Source organism: Myotis brandtii, unplaced genomic scaffold (assembly GCF_000412655.1).
Source record: "Myotis brandtii unplaced genomic scaffold, ASM41265v1 scaffold314, whole genome shotgun sequence".
Taxonomy (NCBI): Eukaryota; Metazoa; Chordata; class Mammalia; order Chiroptera; family Vespertilionidae; genus Myotis; species Myotis brandtii.
Window position 1 is genome coordinate 3,754,009 of NW_005362033.1, and position 10,214 is coordinate 3,764,222.

The window sequence follows — 10,214 nt, forward strand, 5'->3', positions numbered from 1 at the left end:
TTTCCAGAATTGGGCATTTTGTCACTCGAGTAAAAATAAAATGTCATGAGTAAAGATTAATCTCTTTATAGTGCAATTCTTAACCTTTTTATATTAATGTCAATATTGGAACAATGTATCTTGGATGTTTTCACTATGTATCTTTGCTACACAACACTGATGTACATGTTTACATCCATTTTAGAATTGCATTATTCATCATGAGTAACGTGAGTAATAATATTACTCGAGTGATGCCCAACTCTGGCCGTTGCGAGAGACAAATATTTGAATTATGCAATTTTTTTTGTCTCTGTTGATGCGTGTCACCCAAAATGAGTTCACGTGTCACCTCTGACACATGTGTCATAGGTTTGCCATCACTGGGCTAAGCCCTTTCCCTACTAGACATGGTGCCTGGATTCAGGGACCTCTGGGACCCCTTTCATTGGTCAGAGGCAGGCAGCAGATAGCAGGTCTCTCCACCTGGTTGAACTCCTGGTCCAACTCCCCATCTAGGGGACAATTTGCATATTAGCCTTTTATTATATAGGATGTTGCTTGTGATTGTTTCTGGGTGATTGGATTCGAGATGAGTTTACTTCTGTTTCTCAGTGGACTGGAACCCAGGACTTCTCCTGGGTAAGAATCACTCATTCCTCTCAATGTCCCAAGGGTCCAGCCCAGGACTTGGGGCTCAGAAGACATGAGTACTGTCTGCCTAAGGGAGACCATGTGGCTAAGCCTCCAGCAAGGTTTAGCTTCCCTAAGGTCCTCACTCAGATATGAATCACTAAGAAACAACTACCCCCCAATGAGCTTGCTAAGTAACATTGGTTGTTCGATTTCCCTGAACAGTGTCTGAGAATGTGGCTCCGGGGCATCTCAGAGCAGCATGTCATTGGATAAAGCCAGAATCCACTCTATTCTGTCCACCGGGATTTTGTAACTCAGGGCCAGACAGGGAAACAAAGGCACCAACTCAGCAAACTCTTTGAACACCAACTGACAAATGCATTTGCAGAGCATGCCATGTGCTTCTCTGGGCACTTGAAGAAAAATGTCAAGGGAATCTCAAGGTCCTTGCCCTCAGTCAAGGATTCAAGTAATCACTTTTGATCCACAGGCGCTTATTGATACCTAATGGGTGTCCACTGCCCTGGGCACCTAGGCACAGAGCTACCAGAAATGGTAGAAGTTTGGTCCCCAGATCTCCTGGGACCAGGTCATAAACTTGTGCAAAGGGGAAATAACAAGCCATGTTAACCCGGATTGTATGGGATCCCAGAGAGGAGACCCAGCTCCATGAAGCCTGCAGGGAAAAGGGGAATTAGGCTGAGATGGTGCATCAGGAGCACCTACCAGGTCAGGCATGAGCCTGCCTCAGGGCTCCCATCTGTTTCCTCAGCAATGAGGCTCCAGGGAGGTTCTGCTTCCTCTACTCTCCAGATTCCTTGACTCAGATGCTGCATTAATCACTAGGAAGGCCTCTGCCATCCAGTTCAACCCACTTAGTGGGTAAAAGTTGGATTATTTAGAAAGTCTCTCTGAAAACTGTTCCCCATCCCAGACACAGGTCTCCACAAGGTGAAGGAAAATAATGGGTAGGGAGGTGGGTCATTGCTGTTGTTTTGATTTTTGTTTTTTTGGTGCAGAGCTCCCTAAATCATATGCCTCAATTCATGACACCTCATCACCTCCATTTTTTGCAAGATAACTCCCAGGTTTTATTGTCTTTTATTACCGCTAATCTCCATTTCCTCCCTCTCCCTCTGTTTATTCATAGTAGCCACTTCAAAATTGGCATGTATGCTTGAATCATTCATGTCTTTGTATGTCTGTATTTTTATGGACTCTCATAGTATTGTGCTGGAAATCCCATTGCGTTTCTTACTTTCTGTGTAGACACAATTTTTATGATCCACTCTCCTGTGAGGATACTAAAATCCCTGCTTGTCTTATCTTTTTCCAAACCATTCTCTCTACACACAGACTAATTTTCTTAAACTCTAAATTGAACTGTATCACTTTTCTGCTTAAAGCATTTCAAGAACTTCCTATTACAATTAGGAAAAAAAATGGAAACCAGCTTATAAAGTTGACTTGTCTGGCTCCTACATACATCTCCAACTACAACCAGTATTATCTTTCTCCTTCTGCTCCCCACACTTTAGCCACACTGCCTTTCTTTCAGTTTGTGGAATTCACAAAGTTCATCTCAGAGCCTTTGCCTTCTCCCCCTACTCCACCTCAAATTTTGAATGGCTTTCTCTTTCTCAGCCTTAAAGCCTCTCTTAACTGTGGACATTGGTCAGCCATTTTGGAGAGACTTTGGCAATATTAGCGATCTTGGGTCAGGTTCCCTGGAAGCAAAGGGACTTGTGGGAACTTGAACAGAGTTTAGTGAAGGCGTGACCTCAGAAGGAGAAGATGGAGGGAGGTGAGCAGAGATGTGGACTCAGCACATTACGTGCAGCCTGGTCTTGAGAGGGGATCTGGAAGAGGAATTGTACCCATTGAGTGAGTCCCATTGGAGGTAAGGAGCCAGGCTTGTTTACCCAGTGCCAGTCAGTTACAGGCCTCTGGCTGAGCCTACATCCCATGGCCAGGGAAAGGGCAGTTAGGAACCCTTAGCAGCCAACATCCACAGCAGCTGGGAGGTGGGGATGGCTGAACCAGGCAGTGAAATTCCACCCACTAGTAAAATCTAACGTGTGCATGGCCTTCATTCTAGAAATTCATTCTTAGCAATATACTCTAGAGAACCTTCATTCATGTGTCCATGAACAAGTATACAAGCAAGTCCATTTCAGCATTGTTTATAATGAAATATAATTTGTGTGTACACAACATTTGAGTAAAATTATAAAAACATACATAAGGACAAGCACAAAGTGGATGATAGTAACTAGCTCTGGGGAAGGAAAAATTGGGATGGAATCAGGAGTTCAATGGTCTCCCAACTGTCACTCTAATATTCTATTTAAGGACACACATGCAATGGCAGTATTTTAAGATTTAGTAGTAACACAGGTGATTATATTTTATAGAAGCCCGTTGCACAAAGATTCACGCAATAGGCCTTCCTTCCCCTGGCTGCTGGCACCGGTTTTCCTCCGGCACCTGGGACTCGGGCCTTTGGTCCGGCCGCAGAGGAGAAGCCAAGCCTCTTCAGTCTTCAGTATTCAGTCTTCACTCTGGCTAGAGCCTTCAGTCTTCGCCGCTCTGCACTGTATGCAAATTAACCACCATCTTTGTTGGGTTAATTTGCATAGTCGCTCTGATTGGCTGGTGGGCGTAGCGGAGTGACCCCAATTTACATGTTTCTCTTTTATTAGTGTAGATTCTACACTAGAGGCCTGGTGCATGAAATCTGTGCATGGGTGTGGTCCCTAGGCCTGGCTTGCAATTGATGTGCAAGCATCTGGTGTGGAAGGGCAGGTCTCAGCTGAGTTTTAAAATTAACACATTCTATTTTGCAAGACAGGATGCTTTCCCTTAACTTCGGTAGTAACAGAAAGATGAGGGCGAAAGTGGAGTCTCTGCTCAAGACCTCCCACCCACCTGGGCTCCCATGTACCCCCCTCTGCCTGAGTCATGCTGCCCTAGTCCCCACGGTGGATGCAGTGACCACAGCCAGACGCTGCTGGCTGGGGTGCATCATGGGCCTCTGGCCACCCAGCAGCCCCACACAGAAGCCGAGTGGGCAGCACACTCTCTCCCGGTAGGCCTCGCAGACTGGCTCCTGCACTAACCCATGGGGAACCCGACCAGCCCCTGTGGTCTTGGCTGCGGCCTGGCTCACCCGGAAGAGTCCACGCAGGTCGGGGGTGGGCTCATTACAGGCGCCCAGCACCTGAGCGTGGGAGCTTCTCCGGCATGTGAGTGTTGGAGTCCCAGGGGAGGGTACCTGGGGGAGTGAGAGTGAGCTCGGAGGACACCCTACATTCTCACTGCACCTCTGTCCCCATCACCCCCATGCCCAGGTAGCTGGCGAGAGGTCACAGTCCCCTGCCCAGGTGCCACAGGAGGTTGGTCACTGCCACCCACCCACAGTTCCATGTCCCAGTCCAGACATGGCCCTGATTAGGCCTGCTGGCCACTGGTCCCGGTATGCAGGGCAATTGGTTGGGGCCAAGGGGGCCCCCCCGCCCGACTCCCTCAGTGCCTGAGAGCCAGGCGGCGGCCCCGCCCCCTTCTGCCACCACTGGTCACTATCTGCAGGGCTATCGGTGGGGCGATCGGCCCCCACTCACACCTGCCTTGACCTGGCACCACCTGCTCACCTGCTCCACCATCCCGCAGCGGTCCCACTTTCCTAAGGACCAATTGGGGCCAGTAATGCCTCCAGTAACTCCCACACCAGCACCGCCATGTTCGCTGCTGCCCCCTTGTGGTCAGCACATGTCATAGCGAGCGATCAAACTCCCAGAGGAACGACCACCTGAGGGACAATTTGCATATTAGGCTTTTATTATGTAGGATTCTGGTCTGTGTATTTGTAGTACTCACACTTTAAAAAATTCCAAAAATATTCATGTGGCTATATGTACACCTAGAGCACCTTTGGGGGTTGAACGACCCTTTCACAGGGGTCGCCTAAGACCATCGGAAAACACATATATAATTACATATTGTTTTTGTGATTAATCACTATGCTTTAATTATGTTCAATTTGTAAGAATGATATTGGGGGTCACCACAACATGAGGAACTGTATTAAAGGGTCACGGCATTAGGAAGGTTGAGAACCACTGACCTAGAGGAATACTTCTTCATTTCTCTTTTATCGCTTTACTGACAAATGACAACAGAATAAAGTACACCGATGATCCATTTTCTTTTTTTAGGCTCATCACAGCACTTTGCCACATTTCATCATGTCACATGAGTATGTTAGCCATGCTGTTTATATACAATACAATTAACATTGTGTGAGGATGTTTATGTCAGTGGGAAAATACTCATAAAATGGCTCATGTTTTTGAGATGGAATTGACAGGATAAGGTTTGGGAACACACTTATTCCAGCTGTTTCTTTGCTTTCTTTTCTATCAAATATTTCCAGTGGTCCAGTCCCACCCAGTGATGCTGATCAGAAGAACCAGGTTCATGCTCTTAGACTCTGAGGGGCTATATTTTGACACAGAAGGCCTGCTTTTTCCCCTGTGTCCCAGCAGAGCAAATGTTATTTAAAAAGTGATCAGTTCAAGCTTGAGAATGAGAGGCCTATACTATAGGTTCTCCTACATTGATTCTTCATGCTCTTCAGACTTAGAAAATTATATATATGAATATTCAAATATATAAGAACATGTTTAATTTTAATTTTGCTAAATACTTATAGATGGCCCTCCTGGGTGCCTGTACTAGTTTACACTCCCATCACAGTCCATGAAGTTTCTATTTGTCCCATAGTCTCACCAACACTTCACATCATTACACTCTAATCAGTCATGCAGATTGGTGTAAAGAGCGCCTCATTACTTTTCTGACTACAAGTGAAATTTAACATCTCTTCATATCTTGTTAACATTTTGGGTTTCCCTTTACTACATTCCCTTTTCATATACTCTACCCATTTTTATGTGACAGACGTTTCTTACAAATTCTAGATATTAATCTGACCAAGGAATTTCAGAGATTGCTTGCAAGTTTTAAGATGAAGCTTCTATAGACATTTGTGCTCAGGTTTTTGAGTGGATGTAAGTTTCTATTTCTCTGGGATAAATGCCCAGGAGTGCAATTGCTGGGGTGTGTGGTAGTTGCATGTTTAGTTTTATAAGAAACAACCAACCTGCTTTCCCCAGTGGGTGTAATATTCTACTTTCCCACCAGCCCTGCATGAGTGACAGTTTCTCCACATCCTCCCCAGCACTAAGTGTTATCACAGGCCTTTATTTTACTTAGTCTCCTTGTGGTTTAATAAACCTTTTCCTAATGGCTTATGATGTTGAACTTTTCAAGTGCTCATGCGACATGTTATAGCCTCTTCAGTGAAGTGTCTGTTCATTTATTCTGTTTAATTCTCCAGTGAAACCACCTGGGCCTGGAAACCCTTCATGAGAATGCTTTAACTACAAATTCAGCCTCTTCAATAGTCTACTCAGGGCATCACTTCCTTTTGACTAAGGTTTCATAGTTTGTTTCTTTGCAGGAATCGGTCCTTTCACCTAACTTGTTGGAACTATGTGTACAGCGTTTTTCTCTATTTCTTGGTGAGTCAGGCTAGAAATCTGTTTATTTTACCAATATTTCAACAGAAGCAGTTTTTCAGTTTGTTGAAGGCTATTTTGAAAGTCTTTGTTTTACTGATTCCTGCCATTATGTTTTCCCCCTTTCTTGTTTCTTCAAGGTCACTCTGTTGCTCTCTAATTTACTATTTGGATACTTCGATCTCTCTTCCCAGCTGTAATTCTTTCCTTAGAAGTTTATTTAAAACGAAAACTCCCTCTTTTATGGCTTCTTTTGATTTGCAGCTTTTCTTTATTGCTTTTTAGTTGTGAGTATTCCATAATTTCACTCATGATTTTCTTTGAACTCAGGGTTTATAGCTCATTTCAGCTTCACTGATACCTTCTTAAATGTCCAGATATTCGGCGATTTTAAAGCTATCCTTTATTATTAACTTCTTATCTTACTGCTTTATGGTTAGAGAACATATATGCATCATGCATTATGGTTCATGAACATATCAATGGAGAACAAACATATATATTTCTTTAGTATTTATTGAGACTTCCTATGTGGTAATGATTTATTTTGTTTAAAAGACTGTGTATTATCTGTCAGGTGCTGATATAATATGTATAACAAAGCAAACAATAACTTCCATTTGTCAAAGTTTCTTCTGATATTTAAAAATTAATTTACTGTTTGTCATTTAATAGGTCCTATTTCTTGTGGGAGTTTTAAAATTAACACATTCTATTTTGCAAGACAGGATGCTTTCCCTTAACTTAAAATACAGGCAGTTAAATGTATCCCTATGGTTTCTTACACATATCTATATTTTCCTCAGCAAGACACGCTCTTTAACATGCACTCCTGTCTTGTACTCCCCTACCCTCATCCACTACACAGAGCTGACGCTATCTAGTGTTTTAGAATTTTTTTTCACACTTTTTCTGTATTCTTTTAGTCAAGAATAAACTTTGCATGGGGCCCCATTGCTCACTCCTGGGATGTTTGGTTCTGGCTTCACCCAGGACATGGACCCTTCATAGAATCTCTAATCTCTGTCTCCAAGGAGAAAAGAGTTAGCCCAAAGCCCAGTGGAGAATCACAAATGAGGTAGAGGCTTTATTATGAGGAAGAGAAAGTGGCCAATTAGCTTAACCACAGCCCGTCCAGCAGACCTCTCCACTGTCCAGGCACCCAGAGAGCACTTTCCCGGGGCGCCCCACTGGGTTTCTACAGTAAACCTGTGAGCTTGATCCTAGGCTCACCCCGTGTTCAGAGGCACAAATGCTCAGAGACACGAAGTGACCAGAAGACTCACAACAAGCTGGTAGCTGAGTGACCACTGTTCTGTGGAGGGGCAGGGGCTCACCTGGTAAGTAGTTGGTCCTACACCTGTTGGGTGGTACTAATGTTCGGTAGTAACAGAAAGATGAGGGCGAGAGCGGAGTCCCTGCTCAAGAAGGCAGGCCGCTAATATTGCCCCAGTTTGTCTACTCGATGTTTCTGGGGGTCTGCACCATACAGGTATTTTTTTTAGGGAACCACGAGTGGGTGGTGCTGGGGCCACTTGGCTGGTTGGCAGCTGGGACCCAGGGCTGGGCTGACTGGCCTCCGTGTTCTGCTCAGGATGCCCCCAATGGGAGGCCAGTCCTTGGCATCAGACCACCCAGTGCTGAGTCCTGTGGAGGCAGAGTCCTGGCTTCCAGGAAGGTCAGGTGGAGAAGGCGAGAACCCTTCTCGCTGGGAGGGTTAGGGGTCCTGAGGCCAAAACTCACCTTCCATGATTCTCCAGCTCAACAGTGCTGCCTGACCTCCCACCCACCAGCAGGTTAATAAGCAGAGCAGTTGGAGCTCCCAATGCGGGCACCACATTAGTTTCCGGGTTGTGAGTACATTTGTACTTAAGAAGGTTTCTCTTTGTGTTTCCAGGGTTGGTCTCTGTACTAAACTGAAATATTAACAGAAAAGCAGTTGGGCCCTCAAGTGCTTGGCATCGGCAGGGCCACAGGCAGGGCTGGAAGGTGGAGTCAGAGTGTCTGGAGATGCAGATGGGGAAGCATTTGATGTGGGAAGATCACTGGGCTGCCAGCTGGAAGAACTTCAGGTCATTCCACACCACACCTTTAATGAGGACCCACAGCATGTTCTGCTGGAGCTGGCCCTGCAGACCAGGAGGCTTACGCACTCCAGGCACTGGCTTTTCGACTCCACGACCTTGTCCTTGGTTTTCTTTGGCAAAAACAGCACCTTCTTTTTCTTCTCCTTGGTGAGCACTGTCATGCACATGGTGGAAGTTGCTGTGGCCTCATCACTGCTGGGCAGCCTGCTGACCTGGAGAGAGTGGAAGGTGCACTTGAGGGTGTTGTTGGCGGTAGGCAGGTCTTTCTTCTTTGAGTTTCTCTTTCTGTCTGTGAGCTGGGCTGTCGTCCAGTAATCCACCTGCCACTCCATCAGCCTGGCGCCATCACCCTGGCTGGGGGAGGACAAGCCCCACTCACTGACGGGGAACAGAGTGGGGTGACAAGGCCTCTTTGGAGACCAGAGGAATGGACAGTGGGAAGGATGAAAGCACGCTGCAGCCCAAGGGGGCCCATCATCTGAGTCTCCCGAGGTGTCTGAGGACTGTTGCACTATCCCAACTTTCCCAACCTCAAAGGGAATGAACTATAAGGACTCCTGGTTGGGGCTCTTCTGCTTGTAGGAGAGCAGGGCTTCCTCGATGGGCAGCTGGGAGGCACAGTTGTCCCTGTGATGTACTGTGTGATTCTCGTCTCAATGTCCAGCGTGTCCTGTATGGCGCTCTGGGCCTACAGATTATGGAACAGGTCCCGCCAGGCCAGTTCCTGGAAGAAGCTGTTGTAGTGGTAATGCATGGAGCCCAGGTTCCTGGCCACAGGGTGAGAACCCAGCAGGATGACCAGGAAGCTCATGTAGCCCAGCCAGTTGAGCATCTTGTAGGACAGCAGCTCCAGGAAGACCCGCAGCACAGCGATGAAGTAGTGCTGTGCCCCTGCCACCAGGATCTTCACTGGCTTCGGGGGCTGGGAGTTATAGTTACAGTATCTCTGTATCCACCAGATGATGGAGCTGAGGGCCGCTGGGACGTCAGCCGTGAAGCAGGTGCACAGCACAGGAAGCCTGTGCCCCTGCAGGGTGTCCGAGAGGAATTGGCCCTGCCAGTCGGAGGTGTTGACGAGGATGATGTTCTCAGGAAGCTGGTCATCAGAGATGGGGATGTGGTTCAGCTGGTTGTATGTGGTCTTCCAGGGGATCTGCAGCTGGCTCCCTGGGACTAGCCATGCTCATTGTCTGGGCTCTTGGCTCACTTGTCCTATGGCTGTGCCGTTTGCCGCTCCTTCAGGAACCTGCCCAGCCATGGTGGCCGGGATGCTTCCCCTTGGCCTTGGTGGAGAGGATGAGAGACTCGGTCTTGGTGAGGTGCCCACTGGGCAGCAGCTTCTTGGTGAGCATGTCCAGGACTGAGGTCTCTGCCTCCGGGCTGTCCTTGGGCAGGGCTGGGTGCCCCCCTGGGTGGGCATGCTCTGGGGCTCTAAGTGGGAGACACTGTCACTTGGCTATTGCTGACTGGGCTTGGTCTTCTTGGGCACTTCAGCCGGACTAGGAGGGTCCTTTGTTTTGCTTTGTTTGTTGTATTAACCCTCACTTGAGGTTATTTTTCCACTGATTTTTTAGAGAGAGTTGAAGGGAGGGGGAGAGACAGAAAGAGAGAGAACATCGATGTGAGAGAGACACATGGATTGGTTGCCTCCTGCAAGTGCCATGACCAGGTCTGGGGATCAAGCCTATAATCAAGATAGGTGTGCCCTTGATCAGAATCAAACCCGGGACCCTTTAGTCCAGAGGTTCTCAACCTGTGGGTCGCGACCCCTTTAGGGGTCGAACAATCCTTTCACAGGGGTCGCCTAAGACCATCGGAAAACACATATATAATTACATATTGTTTTTGTGATTAATCACTATGCTCTAATTATGTTCAATTTGTAACAATGAAATTGGGGGTCGCCACAACATGAGGAACTGTATTAAAGGGT

At 46.9% G+C, this 10,214-nt stretch overlaps 1 pseudogene; it reads right to left on the reverse strand.

Annotated features, from left to right (window-relative positions):
- Positions 1 to 3,574: 3,574 nt before the first annotated feature.
- The window catches only part of LOC102263931, a 10,626-nt pseudogene continuing 3,986 nt past the window's right edge, over positions 3,575 to 10,214 (reverse strand).